Source organism: Choloepus didactylus (genome assembly GCF_015220235.1).
Source record: "Choloepus didactylus isolate mChoDid1 chromosome 26 unlocalized genomic scaffold, mChoDid1.pri SUPER_26_unloc2, whole genome shotgun sequence".
In the NCBI taxonomy this organism is placed as follows: Eukaryota; Metazoa; Chordata; class Mammalia; order Pilosa; family Megalonychidae; genus Choloepus; species Choloepus didactylus.
In genome coordinates, this window is record NW_023637615.1 from 22,457 (window position 1) to 40,743 (window position 18,287).

General features: G+C 45.4%; 1 long non-coding RNA gene and 1 pseudogene across 5 annotated transcripts; both read left to right on the forward strand.

Annotated features, from left to right (window-relative positions):
* The first annotated feature begins 411 nt into the window (after positions 1 to 411).
* Positions 412 to 3,077, forward strand: LOC119525781. 5 transcript variants are annotated; one of them, XR_005215010.1, is made up of 2 exons: positions 412 to 2,054; positions 2,343 to 3,077. It is a non-coding gene; the product is annotated as an uncharacterized LOC119525781 (long non-coding RNA). The 5 variants fall into 5 exon arrangements; XR_005215014.1 differs by having other exon boundaries at positions 2,435 to 3,077; XR_005215011.1 differs by having other exon boundaries at positions 412 to 2,050.
* An 11,949-nt stretch (positions 3,078 to 15,026) lies between these two features.
* LOC119525790 lies at positions 15,027 to 16,231 on the forward strand (annotated as a pseudogene).
* Positions 16,232 to 18,287: the final 2,056 nt, after the last annotated feature.

The following is an 18,287-nucleotide window of genomic DNA, read 5'->3' on the forward strand; positions in this document are numbered from 1 at the left end:
GTTTGCATTAAGGTGTGACCTTCAGACATTTGTTTAAAGATTTCTAATATTATAAACAATAATCGTCCAACAATCCATTTATTTCCCTTTGGCTACGTTTTCTTGCTGTGAGACCTGTTTCCCGTTTCCATCGCTTGTCATCTAGTTACAGGAACACTCTTTCAAACCCACATATCCAATTCCAAATACAGGCTATTCTGCTGAGCCTAGTGTGCAGAATCATTTAAAAACCACACAATGTGTTACTGAATTTTTCTCCTTACCCCAAATAAAAGCCCCTGTACAAACGTGTGCCCAATACACAGCAGGAAAACCCCAATAAGAGTCAGTGAAGAGCCTCGGAGAACCCCCCGGGGATGGGACAGAGCCTCTACCTCGGGGTGGGCAGGGTGCGTCAGACCAGGACGGGAGGCGCGCGCCCGCAAAAGCGGGCAGCTGCGCACTCCCGCCCCCTCCCCTGTCTCACCGGAAAGCGGCAGGGGAGCAGGGAACCCGACCCCGGCCGCCGGCAAGGGAGTACTCGGCGGCGATAAGCGCCTGGTGGAACAAAACGCCACCGCGTGTCCACCGCCACTGCCAGAGCCAGGATGAGATTCCAGGTTCATGGGCACCCCGGGCACCGGCGGGGGTGAGCGGAGAGTGTAGAGGAGCGGCGAGGCCTTAAGCTTCCCGCAGGAGCCTGCTACGCGCTCCCGGGCGCAGGCGCCTGTCGGTGGCGGGGTAGCCCGCGTTGAAGAGATACCGCACCGCGGCACGCCGCCCGGCTCAGCTGGGCACCGCGGGCAAGGGAGAGGAGCCGCACACGGCCCTGGGAGGTGATAAACGCGGGGACGCGTGGCCCCAGTTCACAAAGGCTGACGAGGCCGGTGACGCCGGGAATACGGCAGGCGGCGAGGAGGTGCCGCAGAGACGAGGTGGCGACGAGAGCCCGAGAGCCGCCGGCGGGGTGATGAGGGAAGCCGCGGACACAGCCGCTCCGCCCGGAAATCCCAGGGGCCTCACCGCCCGGGGCACCGATCTCCCGAGGGCGTCCCCACCAGGCCTTGGGCACCGGCGGGCCTCTGCCTCCCTACGACACCCTCCCGGCAGGGAAAACCAGCGGGCGCCGCTGACTTGCTCGAGTCCCCAATGTCAGCCCCTCTCCCCACACAGGGGCACACACGGGGCCCGCCCTTTCACTTGGGGAACGTCGCGGGGCCCCGCACCGCCAGCAGCGACCGGCCGGGAGGTGACGCCCACGCGTTAAGGCTGCCATCGGTGTCGTTGGAGTAGACGCGTGGCCTCGGGCAAGGAGAATGGCGAGGCGGCATGGAGTTGGGAAGACCCAGGCAGTGAGGACAGACCCGCGGGACGGACCTAACCTGGGATCCGGGACACAGCCGCGTGCCAGGAAAACCGGCGCGGCCTGTCCTCCCGGGAGGGGGTGGTCCGCCGGCGCCCGGAACTAGGACTGTCCTCCCGCCCCCTCCTCAGGCCACCCATGATCCCCGCACCCTGATCTGACCCAGTGCCTCCATAAGGAAGGAAACCGACACTTCTGAAGAGCGTTTATTTAATTCATTTCATCACAGTGTTAGCATTGTTTCATATTCCTTGTACATAAAGCTTTTCTGCTGTGCCTAGGGTGCAGAGTCAGCGAAACACCACGCAATGTGTTACTGAATATTCTCCTTTACTCCATCTAGGAGTCCCTGTACCCCTGGGTGCCCAATATACGGCAGGAAATCCCAGGTTAACAAAAGTCAGTGAAGAACTCTCACTGGGGCTCGACCAGAGGGAGGAGACAGCATCAGCACAGGCTGCAAAGCGGTTTAGAATTCTAGCAGGTGCTCGGAATGCGCATGCGCAAGTGACGCTGTACCTCCTCTGTGTCACAAAGGGAATCTGGTTCCTAAGCAACAGACCTCTAGCCCAATGGCTGCCCTGTGGTCTGAACATGTAAGGGGCTCCCCAAGTGTGCAGGTCACGGTGGAGGTGCTGTGGCCTGTGAAGTCAGAAGTAGACACGTGAGGATGATTCTGCAGCCGTGAGGATGACATGCCCGCGGATGGTTGGTGAGATTTTGAGCCTCCCGTTAGTACGCTGTACTGGTACTCCCAAGGGCAACTTCCAGTGGGCTGTGGGGTAGGCAGAGGCTTAAGAAGTGCCCCTGCCCTCGCTTGGGCCTGCCACTCTTTGCCAATGGCAGTGAAACTACTGCCTTATAGTAGACATGCAGCTTAGCACCCGAATCTCACTTAGCAGACCACAGCATGAGGCATGCCCTTGGTAGTTAGTGAACACCCTAGAAGTCAGGGAAATTTGGACAGCTGTGATGTGTCTGTCCTCTCCGCTGTTTATAGGGGACCTGATGATTGGCTCATGGCTCTCCTCATTATGGCATTTCTTGCTCTAATAGTGCTTCCCAAATCTCTCCTTCTGGGACTAAATGCAGAGTGATAATCAAGGAGATCCTGTGATGCTGAGACCACACGACGTGTGGACATGCTGATATTTTTTGAGCTGAGATTGCTGGAGGCATGACGCTGGACAGGGACGGAGACTCCCAAAGGGCAGGCATGAAGGTGGACACTGAATATTTTCCTTTCTGTTTCCAGTCATTTCCATTGCCTTTAAGGAATTCCCTGTTCTGGGAGCCAGCATACTCTGCTCTGTCAGGGAGTGTGACCCGCAAGTAAGTGTAAAGGATCAGCCCGAGTCCCCCTCTTACCTTCTGATTGGCATGGCAGAGATTTACCACAGGTGTGGCCCGTGAATTGTTCCAGATCTGAAACAAGATTGTAGCCAAGGGAGAATTCTTCCCTGAAGAATCCGTTCCTGAGTTTGCTGATGTCCAAGGGAGGATGCCCAAGTGGAACTGACGGTGACCATTCTTCTCATAGCCCATGAAGGCAGGTCAGTGTAATCTCACCCTGATCTGACCCTGTGCCTTCATAAGGATGGAAGCCAAGACTTAGGAGGTGTCTGTTTATATAAATCATTTCTTCACCATGTTAACATTGTTTCACGTTCCTTGTATTAAAAGATTGTCTTTAGGAACTGCAAATTTATCAGTAAGAAAACATCAATTTCTTTTATTATCCTTGTTGTGTTTCCTTTAACAACAGAGATGTTCCCTTATGTAGTCACTGGAACGTTACCACAATCTTTCAATTTACCTGGTCGTAGTACAAATATGTCGCCTAGGGACCTTGTCCGCACCTCAGCAATTACCCAGTCATCACCTGTAGACCAAGCAAAATGTTAATAGTTATAACATTGTTAGAAATATAGAAAGGAAAAAAGGAAACAGAGTGTCCAGTCTCATATCAAACATTGCATTTCTTTAACAGGTATATTTATTCTCTTTCACATGAATATACGTCAATTATTTCCATCAGCTGTGAAAATTGGAAATTGCTGAACCATTTTTAAAAAAATATTCCCCAGATTCTCTTTTCTTCAGAGGTTCTTCCTGCTGAAATTGACTTCATGAGCTTTAGGCCAGATAGGCCGATAATTATTTTGCCCACACTGAGATTATTTTCTAAATGAAAAGTTGAATTTTCTTTCTTTCCATGTATTGAATACATTAAACATATTATCTATAAGCTACAAAAACACACAAACATCCAAAAATCACCACTTTTTAACAAAGCAAAGCAGAGTTTAAGGAAAGCAAATAACCTATAATAACTACTTTGCTTCCCCACTGCTCAAGTGTGTATTAATGTGTTATCTTCAAGGCGTTTGTTTAAAGATTTCTAATATTATAAACAATAGTGGTCCTACAGTCCATGTATTTCCCCTTAGGTACTTTTTCTTGCTGCACAGACGTGTTTCCCGTTTCCATCGCTTGTCATCTAGTTACAGGAACACTCTTTCAAACCCTCATATCCACTTCCAAATACAGGCTTTTCTGCTGTGCCTAGTGTGCAGAATCATTTAAAAACCACACAATGTGTTACTGAATTTTTCTCCTTACCCCAAGAAGATGTCCCTGTACCCACGCGTGCCCAATACACAGCAGGAAAACCCCAATAAGAGTCAGTGAAGAGCCTCGGAGAACCCCCCGGGGGTGGGACCGAGTCTCTCCCTCCCTCGGGGTGGGCCGGGTGCACCAGACGAGGACGCGAGGCGCGCGCCCGCTAGAGCGGGGAGCTGAGCACTCCCGCCCCCCCTCCCCTGTGTCACCGGAAAGCGGCAGGGGAGCAGGGAACCCGACCCCGGGCGCCGGCAAGGGAGTGCTCGGCGGCGATGAGCGCCTGGTGGAACACAACGCCACAGCGTGTCCACCGCCACTGCCAGAGCCAGGGCGAGACTCCAGGTTCATGGGCACCCCGGGCACCGGCGGGGGTGAGCGGAGAGTGTAGAGGAGCGGCGAGGCCTTAAGCTTCCCGCAGGAGCCTGCTACGCGCTCCCGGGCGCAGGCGCCTGTCGGTGGCGGGGTAGCCCGCGTTGAAGAGATACCGCACCGCGGCACGCCGCCCGGCTCAGCTGGGCACCGCGGGCAAGGGAGAGGAGCCGCACACGGCCCTGGGAGGTGATAAACGCGGGGACGCGTGGCCCCAGTTCACAAAGGCTGACGAGGCCGGTGACGCCGGGAATACGGCAGGCGGCGAGGAGGTGCCGCAGAGACGAGGTGGCGACGAGAGCCCGAGAGCCGCCGGCGGGGTGATGAGGGAAGCCGCGGACACAGCCGCTCCGCCCGGAAATCCCAGGGGCCTCACCGCCAGGGGCACCGATCTCCCGAGGGCGTCCCCACCAGGCCTGGGTCACCGGCCGGCCTCTGTCTCCCTACGACACCCTCCCGGCAGGGAAAACCAGCGGAACCCGCTGACTTGCTCGAGTCCCCAATGTCAGCCCCTCTCCCCACACAGGGGCACACACGGGGCCCGCCCTTTCACTTGGGGAACGTCGCGGGGCTCCGCACCGCCGGCAGCGACCAGCCGGGATGTGATGCCCACGCGTTAAGGCTGCCATTGGTGTCGGGAATGGATAGCATAATAGTGTGTGATGATAAGACAATATTGTAAGTACAGTGAACAAAAATGAGTGTGAGTATGACTGAAGGAGGCAGGCTAAGGGCATGACCCTGGAAAGAAAGGTAGAAGATAAAGACTGGAATTATATAACTTAGCAAAACCTAGAGTGGTCAATGCTGGTGATTAAATGTACAAATATAAGAATGCTTTTACATGAGGGAGAACAAATTAATGTCAACAGTGAAAGGTGTTGAAAATTGTATAGTGTAGGGGAAAATACAATCAATGCAAACTAGTGTCTATTAACTAGTGTCTATAGTTAATGGTAACATTGTAAGAAGCTTCCATTAATTGTAACAAACTCAATATACCAAAGCTAAATGTCTATAAGAGGGGGATATAAGGGAGTGATATGGGATTCTTGATAGTAGTGATGTTTTCTGACCTTTTCATTGTATTTTTTATTTTTCTTCTTTCTATTGTACATTTCTTCTTTATTTTCTCCTTTTCCTCTTTCTTTGGGGAAGAGATTGAAATGTCCTTATATAGATTGTGGTGGTGAATGCATGATTATTTGATTAGACTGGGAACCATTGATTGTTTACTTAAGGTGGATTGTACAGCGTGTGAATACAATTGTTAAAAATAAACAGAGATAAAAGTGCTGGAGAAAATGTGGAGAGAGGGATGTACCTATTCTCCCTTGGTAGGGAAGTAGAATGGCACAGCCCTGCTGGAGGTCAGTGTGATGTTTCCAGAGGAAGATAATTATGGGATTGCCATATGGTTCTGCAACACAGTTATTGAGTATATACTTGGAAGAACTGATGGGGACATGAGAGGACATTGCATACTGGTGTTTATGGCAGCCATGTTCATGGTTCACAATGGATGGAGGTGGCCTTGGAGTACATTGACTGATAAATGGAATGGTGAACTGTGGTGTATACATATAATGGAATACTGAGTAGGGGCAAGAAGAAATGAAGTTGTGAGATATACAGGTAGGTGAATGAACCCTGAGGACAGTATGTTGAGAGAAGTAAGCCAGAATCAAAAAGACAAACATTATAATGCCTCACTAATATGGGCTGATGATTATGTGCAAACTCTGAGAACTGAATCTGAGACTGTAGGCTATGAGGGGAAGGCTTATGGTAAAGGTTCCTAGATGGTAAACTCTTACAGAAGTCACATATATTCATAAGTTGTGATGGTTTTCTCTGATTTCTGAGCTGCTGAGCTGTTTCTGTGTCCCTCTTATTTCAGGTATCTGTGTGACACCTGAGACTAAGAGCCAGAGTTCAGCAGCTATGAATGTCAGCTTTATCCCATACAGCAGATGTTAAAAAAAGCTGAAAAAGACATCAATTTTTGAAATGAACTTGATTGGAACCAAGGCAAAACAGATTAACAGGAAAAGGATGACATTGACTGTGATTTGAAATCTCAAATTCTGTGTGAGACCAAAGGAAGAGATGCCTATTGGTTGCAAAATATATACTTTCTGTAGCATACTATGTAATTTAACTTGTATGGTCAGTTAATTCAAACACCATAATTACATGGAACCTTGAACAAGGGGTGAGATCTGGTTAGTTTGTACAAGTTAGCATGAAACCCTGATACATACCAGATCAGTTGAGTAGAGAATATAAAGTGTTTTCAAAGCCCTTGAGGGCCTTGGGGAAAATGTGGAAACATTAAGCTTCTCCACCAGAGGAATTCTTAATATTCTCACAAGCTTTGGGAACTATCATTGTAGTAGACCAATTCCATATTCTTGGGGCATGCCCTTAACAAACTTGTTACTGCAAAGGAGAAGCTAAGCCTTCTTATAGTTGCACCTAACAGTCACCCCCAGAGAACCTCTTTTTATGCTTAAATGTGGCTTGCCTCTCTCGAAGCCCACTTGGCAGGTAAATTCACGGCCTTTCCTCCTATATGGGCATGACTCCCAGGGGTGTAAATCTCCCTGGCAATGTGGGACATGACTTCAGGGGATCAGCCTAGACCCAGCATTTTGGAATTGAGAAAGACTTCCTGACCAAAAGAGGAAGAGAATTTAAAATAAAGTTCAGTGGCTGGGAGATCTCAAATGGAGTTGAAAGGTCATTCCAGAGGTTATTCTTATGCATTATGTAGATATCCCTTTTTAGTTTTAGTGTACTAGAATAGCTAGAAAGAAATACCTGAAACTGTTGAACTGAAAACCAGTATCTTTGATTCTTGAAGATGATTGTACAACTATATAGCTTATATAGTGTGACTGTGTGATTGTGAAAACCTTGTGGCTCGCACTCTCTTTTTCCAGCGTATGGACAGATAAGTAGAAAAAATGGGGACAAAAAGTTAATGAATAATAGGGGGAAAAAGGAGTATGAGATATTTTGTGTGTTCTTTTTAACTTTTATTTTTATTCTTATTCTTTTTTGGAGTAATGAAAATGTTCAAAAAATTGATTTGGTGATGAATGCACAACTATGTGATGATACTGTGAACAATTGATTGTACACTTTGAATGATTCTATGTCATGTGAATATATCATTATTGTATTTAAAAATAAAATATAAGCCAGGTAATTTCACTGGCTTCCTGGTCCTCCACTGGCACCCCACTGCACCTGGCTCAAGATCCCTGATGTCCCAGTTCTTACCTCTCCAACCTCATTGGCTGCTCTGTCCTCTCATCCCACAAGACCAACCACACTGGTGCCTTGCTTTCATGAACATGTCAAGCATGACCCTGCCTGGGGAGCTTTTCACTGCTATTCCTTCAGTCTAGAAATTTCTTCTTCCAGATATCCATGTGGCTTGCTCCTCACTGCCTTCAACTCATTGCTTAGAGGTCACCTTAATGAGATACTTTCCTTTACCACTCTGTATAAAATAGCTCCTTTCATTCTCTTTTCCCCTTACCCTGCTTTAATTTTCTCCATATGACTTATGATCCCCTGACATCTATGTGTTTACTGTTTGCCTTCTGGCATTAAAATGTAAGCTCCACAGTAACCTAAAATATTCAGAATATATAACAAGTTTGAACTTAAAATGTTTGGAAATAGATATGGGGTGAGTAGCTTAAATTTGGGAATATAAGGAATAGTGCTGCATTTTAGTCAAATTTGGCTGAAAGGGGTTGTTTAGAGTCATGTATGTCACTGATTAACACTACAAATTTAAATAAGTTCTTGCATGAACTAGTATAAATGTATGACACTAGAACAAACACTTAATAATAGAGTGGCATGTGAGGAAAAATACCTATTGCAAGCCATGGACTATAATTACCAGTAATACTTTAAAATTCTTTCATCAACATTAACTGGTATGTTACAACAATACTAGGGGTCAATAATCAGGGGAGATAAGGGATATGGGGTATTTGGGATTTTCTTTTTTGTGTGTCTATCTGATAATTTTCTTTTTGGGGCAATGAAAATGTTCTAAAATTGAATGTGATGATTTCACAATTAAGTGATGATACTGTGAGATATTGATTGCATACTTTAGATGGACTATGTGATAAATGAATATATCACAATAAAATCTGCAAAAAATGTAAAAAACAACAATAAAGTATTCTTGCATAGTATTTCTAAGTGTCCCAAAATAGTAAGATGCATCACAGTCATGTAAGATGAGGAAAGATGGAGAAAACTTAAAGGCTGGAGCTGACTCCAAAATAACAGCTCATGCACAATGGACCCTGGATCAGAAAAGAGCATTCAAGAGAAAATTGCTGAATTTCCAATAAGGGCCAAGATTTAGTTAATATTGTAAAAATGCTAATTTCTGTTCCATGATAATGACCATGATTAGGTGAGAGGCTCACTTGTAGGCAAAGGAGTTTCAAAAGTTATAATCTTTTAGGTATTGTGGCACCTTGGCAAGGTGTTTGATTAGGACATGATCCTTTACATATCTTTACACCTATCTGTATGTCTAAAGTGTTTTCACTTTGCTATTCATATTTTTGCTGCTTGGAAGTTGTCTCTAAGGATGGACAGCCTCTTGGAGGTGATGCAATAAGGCTTATGAACTTAAGTCACACTTTTGCTTTACCAGTGTTGCTGAGTATGGTTTCTTTATAATTTAGTTTGGCTTTTGTAAAGTGTTTCCATGAGTTTGTTTTTTGCTTGACATGGGGGAGGTGTTGGTAGTATCAGGTGGAGCTTGTGAGTGGCACTGTGAATCTCTGAGATGATACCTCACATTGATGTGAGGCCTAGGCCCGGGGCACTCATTCCTCAAGCAACACACACTCAGGGAGCTCTTCAAGACGTGAACTCTGTTTTAGGCCCTCAGATGGCCAAAAATATCTGGCCATGTATACAGCTGACTCTCAAATATTTAGAAAATAGAAAAATAGACAGAAAGAATGATATGGAAAATGTGGCAACATGTTAAAAGTTGATAGATCTGGGTATTGGTGTGCAAGATGCGTTGGAATTCTATGGGTTTTGTAATATTTCTGCAAGTACTTTGTGATATTGAAAGCATTTCAAAATAAAAAGCTGAAAGAAAGGACTGTGGAGCACTCCACTCTAGGGTCACTGATGCACCCCTGGAAGGAACATCTCAAACCACTCTCAGACCAGCGGCTCCTCAAATTGCTCCTTCAGGCTTCCCCCATCCTGGTGGCCCTCTCCTCCTCAGAGAACCTGGGAAACATCACCACCCAGTAGCAAAGGGTACATAGATCTTGGAACAAGGGCTCTTTGGAGAAATGGCTGATTACAGGGAGCAGCAGGAAAATGCATGGTGAACTTACAGCATTTTATTGCTAGAAAGTTAAGAAGGGCTCAGTGAGTCAAAGGGATCTATCTAAAGGGGAAAGAAAAGAGCTTATGGGGCCCAATTTGCCAAATCAAAGAAAATTGAAGCATTATTATAAGTAAAGGTATTAACAGATTATGACCTATTTAGATATCAGAAAGCATGAGTCCTTGTTGAAACAAGCAAATACATAATACATAGATACATAAAGTTTTATGAGAAACAGGATATTTTCAGTTTCAAACACTCCAGACCCAAAAATACTTACACAAAGAAGAAAAGGGTAACTTCTCATTGGTGGACCAGGCTAATCAGATGATCTGATGGACACCATCAGTAATGGCTTGACCAAAATCAGGAGTATCTGGCATACTTCTTTGATATTCCACCCAAAGATGAACAATCAGAAGCTCCAGGCACAACCATGAAGGGGGACATGCTACAGAATATGTGACATGCAACAGTCAAAAGTATCAAGTCATGAAAGTCAAGGGAAGACTGGGGAACTGTTCCAAATGGAAGGACATTAAAATGCACCAACTAAAGGCAATGCATCACAGTGAACTGTCTACTATTGGCATCCAGGGACATTATTGGGAAAACTGATTGGACTTTAAAGGGGGTGATGACTAGATGGCGATCATGTTTCACTGTTGATTTCCTGATACCAATGACAGTAATATAGCTGTGTGGAATTCCTTATTTGAGGGAAATACACATATAAGTATTAGGGGAATGATGAGATATGACGTCAATCAATGGTTCAAGGGGAAAAAAGGTTCTTTGTACTGTGTGACTTTTATGTAAGTTTGTTATTGATTCAAAATTAACTGGACAATAATTGTGCTTTCTGGGAAAGCAGAATGTGTCACTGAATGAGTTGAGGCACATTTCATTGCTGATAAATATGCCCACAACACGGACATGCAGAATTGTGGTGAATGAAAGTGGGATATGACTGTCAGTGAGCCTGAGTGAAGGGCCCAGATCTGTAGAGTGGGAGTGGGTGGGAAGAGGGCAGGTGAGAACACTCCTCAGTTGTGTTGACAGACACAGGGCTCAGGGGACAGAGCTGCCCCTACCCCAAGAAGGGCTGCCATCAGACCCAAGATTCCACATACTCTGTGCACCCATGGCAAGTTTCTTCTCTGGTTTCCCATGTCATAACATCATAGCATTTGCTACTCTTGTAAGGATTACTGGCTTATTTGTGTCTCCCATCCTGACCTGTATGGTCCCTCAGGGCACAAAGTTGAGTTTGATCCCCACTGCAACACATGAGCTGCTCTGTGAACACTAATGATTGAGAGAATGGGGGAGGATGATATTGAGGAATTCAATTGACAGGTCCTGAGTCACCCATGTGAAAGCTGAGGAATAAGGCAGGGTCTGGAGCTAGTAGCACCCACTCACGACCCTGTGGGCTTGGCATATCTCTACACCCAACCCTGGGGAATATCCCACACACTTGTTCTCACTGTCTTTACAGAGAGTTCACTGATGCTGTTCTCCCTGATCCCCATGCCCTTCTTCTATCCCAGTCAAGATTAGGTTGCTCCTCCCAGACCCCATCCCAGTGGGCATGAAGGCCTCTCCTAGTCTTGGCCCCTCCTTCCTGAATGTGATCCCACCAGAAGGAAGGTGTGCAGATAAGCTTAGGGGCTTCTGGGAGCAGGGTCAGGGGCTGATTTATGTAATTTCCTTGATTCCCAGCACCAAATTGGCTCTGACAAGTCTACAGTCCATCCCAACTAGATGAGCATGTGGGCAGGTGAGCAGAGACACAGGTGCATCACAAAGACATACCCAGAATCTGGAGTCCACCCCTGGGTCTGCCAGGACTGTCCCAAAAATTCCACTTCCAAGAATTCATCCTGAGAAATAATCAGGAAAAAGAAAAAGGGCAAAGAACAGAGATATCCTCCATAATGTGGCTCATAAAACCAGACCCATATAAGTGACCATCAGTTGGGCATTGACATCTCAGTGCACACCCACTTTGGGAAATGTCAGCCAGGGATGAAAAGGTTGGCCCTAATCTTTACACTCTGACATGGAATGATGTCTGGGATACAAAGTTAAGTTGACTAAAGGGGATATTCAAAACATTTAACTTTAATTGAAGAGAACATTTGGTTTGCAAACACAATGAATTACAACCTGAAGGGAAAATCCCCCATATCCCACCCTGCCTGACCCATCCCCCCCAAGGTTGCTCCTCAGAACTCCAGGAGGATCCCCATGAACACAGAAATAGAAACAAATGTCTCACTCCCTAAGGTAGCTGGGTGGGGAGTTGTACCTTGTGCCATGGGCCAGGAAGGAAGGTGTGAGAAATGGCACATCCTCCTCTCTCTAGAAAGTCCTGAAATGCACTGAACTCACCCCAGGAGCTGGTCTCTCTCTAATCTATTGCTGCCTGAGTGGGAACAGACTTCCATGGGCTCCTTTGGTGGACATTTCTCAAATGCTTTCTCCACTATAGGGAGTAGCCAACTAAATATTCAAACATGGCAGTGGGCTAAAAAAAAGTCCCAGAGCTACACAGGGAATCTGCTCCAGGGAACTCTGGAGACCTCCTTCTTTAATTCAAGATATAGTTTTGTAACTCATCGTCTTGAACTGTCAGCCAACCCCTTCCATGCCCCCTGGGGTGTTCCTCAATGGCAGGGCAAGTCTCAGCCCAGATGCACCCCACAAAAAAAAAAAAAAAAAACTCAAGGAGCATCTGTGACTCCAAGATGGCACTGTTGGAGACCTAACAATTGGGTAGTTGCATCTGGAGAACCAAACACAGCATCACACCCTGTGGCCAGGCTTTAGGACCCTCCCTTTCAATCTTCTACCCCAGATATTCCCCAGCCACCCCTGGAGCCCTGGGCTTAGAAGTAATTTCCCACAGCATGTGACACCCAGCTCCCCTCCCATTCCCCAGTCTTATCTTCCACCTAGTTCATCTTTGCTGAGGTCATTAACCCAAAGGTTTTAGTACAGCCCATTTTCCATGCCTCCTCAGTGGAAATAGTTGATAGGAGTGAACCAACAGAACATCACAGGAAGGACTCATCTGGGCAGATTGAAGGTGCTTATTCAGCTCCATGTGGACATGATTTGAGGAAGGAGGGAGAGGTGTGAACCAGCTCCAGAGGGCTGGAAAAAGGGACAGAGTGGCAGAAGAGGCTCTATTCCAAGAGCCAAGGAAATCCAATGTAAAAACAGTCACCAGTGAGTACTTCCTACACATCAGGAAACATCCAGATGATTGATCTCCCTCAGGGACAAAACTCTATCCAGTGTTGCTGGTGGGACAATGATGATGATAGACAAGAGGTTAGAGGGGCAGTGTTACACATGCAGGGCCTATGCAACCTGACATGTGAAGAGCAAATTTAGATTGGGTGTCAGATTAGACCCCATCAAGAAGGAATCCTGTGGGTAGGAATGGAAAGGAAGTGGGTGTCCCAAGGTCAGAGCATGCCCAGGCTGTGAAAAGAGAGAATAAGCCACTTGGACCCACTTGGGGTAGGCAAGAGGGAAGGGATGGAAGAAACAGGTGCAGCTGCTTGGCCAGGCCCAGTGATGCCACAGGATCCACCATTCCTCTTCTAGTTTTTTATCTGACAGAAATTAAAGCATATGCACCACCAACTTTGAGTGTGTTCCTGAAGGCTCATAGCAGCTTTATCTGCAATGCACAAAGCAGAACCAACCCCAATATCCATCAATAGGGAGTACATGAACCAACTGTGGCCCATCCATATCATGGAACCCCTCAGCAATAAAGAGGAATGGATTGTGGATAATGTCACATCAATGCATATCCAAACAACTATGCCAAGCTAAGGACACCAGACAAAAGGAAACAGAGGGAGAGAGAGTAAAGCTGTGTGATTCCATTCCAATTGGATGAAATTCTAGAAAATACACATGAATCCACAGTGACAGAATGCACATCAGAGATCCTTGAGGATGGGGACAGAGGGAGGTGGGGGACAGAGAATGGCAGGTGGGAATTCTGCAGTTGGTGGTTGTGCTCATTACCTTAGCCTTGGCTTCAGAAGTGGAAACATGTCAACACATCAAACCATAACAACTGTAGCATCTAAAACTATGAAGCTTATAGTGTCAATTATGCCTCAAAGAAGCTGTGTTTAAGCAGAAGGAAACAAGCTTATCACTTGGAGTGAGTGTGGGCAGGAATCTTTGGAGTATGAAGAGGGAGCAGAAGGAATGAAATGGCCACATGGAGAGGGAATAGCACACAAATGGGTGTGTGGATGGGAGTCCAAGAGTGGTTCATGGTGACAAGAGTAAGGGTGACTACAGGCAAGTAGTGTGGTTTTTCTCACAATGTGGTTCCTTAATCAAGCAGAGCTTGTGATTTGGGGGACAGATTCTGTCCTCCATGGGCACTACCCAGTCCACAGGGATTTCAGCTCCACAATGGGGAGACCCCTGCTCCCAGGGGATGCAGTCCCTGTGAGGACACATTGGGGCATCCACTGGAGGATGGGAGAGGGAGGAACCTACACTAGGCTAACTTGACACACACTCAGCCCTCAGTGCCCCTATCCTCTGTCTCTCCTGTCTTCTGCCATGTCCCCCAGCCCTGGTGAGTTTGGTCATCTTTTCATTTCCATAAACCCACAAGGAAAGTCCAACCTGCCTGGTATGTGGATCAGGCTGTCCCCTCTTAGACCCTTAATCCCCAGCTCTGTCACCTCTAGAGTCATTAGAGGCCTAGGGCTCTGCAGTGATTACATTTGGGGGAAGATGAAATCCAGAGGCTGCAGTGGGGTCTGCATCACCAGATAGCCCCCTACCTGTATGTCTGCTTGTCCACAGATGGTGCCTGGACCCTCTTCCAGATACAAGCTCCAGGTGTTCCCCCAGGGTGGGTCAGTGAATCTTGCATGCAAAGAAATTGCACCACCCACTGCCAGGATGAAGGAACACAGGCTCTGTGGACACAAGCAGGAGCTCATAGCAGAGAGTCAGGTGGCAGCATGGATGTTCATGAGTGCTCAGCCAAGGGCAACAGCCTCACCAAGGGCACCAGCCTCAGCCCTGCTGGGGCCTCATATCTCTGAGAAAGCATGGTCACACTAGCAATCTACAGCACTTTTCTGCTCTGTTGGTCTTTGCTTCCAGAGTCCAAAACAATGTCAGATTTTGCTGTCTTAAAATTTTGATTTGGTGGCCTGCAGCTGAGAAGCAGCAGTGGGAATGGCCATGGCAGTGCATGCACTGGGCCATCCCTCACTGGGGTTCTCATCAAAGGACATGGATGAAACTGAAAGCTACCAGCCTGTGATGACAAGCAGCCAATATTTTAAAGAAGCAGTAAGAAAATGCCAAAATTCAGCACAGAATTCTGGAGGAAGTGATTCTTCTAGGTTTTCCAGGAAAAGCTTCAAACTGGATTACAGATTAGAGGAATATATAGCTAAATCAAAAAGGAAAAGATGGGAGCTTTGTTAACCCTTGGCCAACTTGGAGAAATCCCTCTAATCCAAATGCCCTCAGATTGTTGATTATAGAAAAAGATCACAGCAATATTCCACATTCCAAAGTGGAACTTGATAAAGAACCCTCAGTGCTTAAGCCCTATTTAAGCAATGACTCTGAAGAAGCTGGAGTGAAGGAAGCTGGCTTAAAAGTCACATGGCTGGGACATGCAACAGTAATGGTAGAAATGGATGAGCTCATAATTCTCATGGATCCCATTTTTAGCCATCATGCTTCACCACCACAGTACATGGGTCCAAAATGCTTTTATCATCCTCCATGCACAATAAGCAAGCTGCCTCCAATAGATGTGGTCCTTATCAGTCAAAACCACTGTGATCACCTGGACTACAGTTCTGTCATTGCTCTGAATGAGTGATTCAGTAATGAGTTGAGATGATTTGTGCCTTTGGGTCTCCTTGACTGGATGCAGAAATACAGCTGAGAGAATATGATTGAGCTGTACCAGTGGGAGGAGAATTGTGTCTCCAGACATGATAAGGTCACCTTTGTCTATCCACCATCCCAGCACTGCTGCAAGAAGACTCTAATGGATGACAATAGGGTTCTGTGGGGCAGCTGGTATGTCTTGAGACCTTGGAATAGCTTCTTTTTTTGCAGGAGATACTGGTTATTGCCCTGCTTTTGAAGAGATAGGAAAAAGATTTGGACCTTTTGGCCTTGCAGCTATTCTTATTGGAGGTTATGAACCCAGGTGGTTTATGAAATGGCAGAACATAGACCCAGAAGAAGCTGTAAGGATTCACACTGATGTTCAAGCAGAGAAATCTGTGGCAATTCACTGGGGAAATTTTGTCTTAGCAAATGAGCACTACTTAGACGCTCCAGTGAAACTGCATGAAGCTCTAGGAAGATACAGACTTATGACTGAAGATTTTTTTGTCTTGAAGCATGGAGAATCAAGATACCAAAATAGTGATGATAAAAACCTTGAATATATAAGAGTACAAGGGCTTTAAATGAAAAAGGCTTCCTCTAATCTGAATTTGAAAAGCAAATGAAAAAACTAAGAAGTTCATCAATATTATGTGTATACATTTGAAACAACCTCAGCAAGTTTGTGTTTTAAGTCTTGTGTAATAACTTGCTTACTAATAGGATTGACAGTTAATATAAATGATGGAAGAAGGTAGGTGGGTCATTTAAATAGTTACTGAGCTCATGTGGATTTTACATCTCATTTTCATGGTATAAGAATAGACATTTCTTTACTAGAGCATTCTATGATAATGGTAGGATTTTCTGAGGAAATGAAAAACTGATTTTAAAGACTCATTGCTATTCTTCTATTCTTCAGGGCCTTGCACAAGATGAATCAAGAGTGTCTACTTAGTTTTTATTTCAGAGGCCTGCATTTGAATAAAAATATATTTCTTATTTTCACATTATAGTGATTGACTACCACAGTCTTACAGACATAGCAGTCCTTGCTCTGTCAAGACAAGCATATATCCCAAATGTTAAGTATTTTTTAAGCATGAAAAACAGGAGTTTGGGTGAGTTACAATTTTTAAAGTTCTACAAATTTTTTATAAGAGAAGAACTCTCTATTTTAGTGCATGTCTACAATTGCCAAGTTAAAAGCCTTCATAGTTGCACAGAGAAAGGGAGGGGTATGGTTTTGAGAACATGATATATGAATTTTTCAATTTTTATTCTAAAAGTCAGACCTTCTAAGCACAAATGTAGCTACAGGGAAATAATTATTTTACAAATATAAATGCAAGTCTTAAATGTTAATAGACCATACATTTTGAATTTTATCTCCATTTTTTTCTATACTCATATTTTTTGGCTTTCTTTAGCCCATTTTTAAAGATACATATAAATGTATTTTATGAATTGAAAAAAATTTGCTTTGTCACAGGTATCATTATGGAAAATTGCAGACCTCACACCAATACTGGGTCTCAGGGACTAAACCTCAGATTTTGTGCACCTCCACCCCATCACCCATTAGGAACCCAAGACATCACAAGCCACAATTGTGGCTGGTTCCTTATGTGGCTGGGATGTTGGCCCTTTGTCCTTTTCATTTTACCTGTCACTTTGGGTTTCACCTTTCACCTTTACATCTGCACATTAGGTTTTATCTTGTCCTCATTAAGGTAGAAGGTGTGACTACTTTACCTTGCTCTGCCCACTTTCTCTCTATCTAAAATATTTTGGAGAGTATCTTTCATTGCTAAAGACAAGCTGCCATGGATGTAAAAATCTCTGTGTGGACAGAAATGTAGGAGAGAAGCAAGTTGAGATTGGAGGTTCATTTATGCCCTGAGTCTACAAAGTTTTCTTGTAAGAAAAAAGACAAAATTACATCCCGTCATCTCAGATGCAAAATAACTTTTGCCTGGCCAGGCCCCTAACCCTTTCTCCTCCCTATATGGAACTCACATCCACAGAGCAACAACTTAAACCTGGTGGCCAGCTGTGCAGGACACTCTGATCAAACAAAACTCTGTGGTCATTTGGCCCATGACTCTAACTTTCCTTTCCTCCGTTTCCTCCTCCCTGGAAACTTTCAAAGCCCTCTCAGGTAAAAGAAATGCTGTTTAAGTGCTAATATGACCATGTCTGGTTCAAACACATAGAAGAATGTGTTAGATCTTCTCCCTCCAAGAAGAAGAGAAGTAAGTAGCTATGGGCCCAGAACAGTGAAGTTGTGTAATGTCAGTAGTGAGGTGATCAGCAGGTGTGAAAGGTCCAAAGTTCTGCAGACTCAGGAAGCAGATAGAAGGCCCATGTCTGACAGGCATCTGATGTAAAGCTGAGGAACAGGTAGGGGGCATGGTGGCAAAAGAGCAGGGTAAATGGCTGTGATAGTTTGCAGCTCTGTACCACAGAAAAACATGTTCTTAAATTTAATTCATACTGTCAACATTTTGATGAGCTTACTTCAGTTAGGGTGTAACCCAGTCAAAAAGGGAGGTGTTTTAATCCTATTACTGAAGGGCTTAGAGGGAAAGTCACAGAGGTAGAGAAGGCTAAATGGGGCAGCCAGAAGCTGAAAGTCAA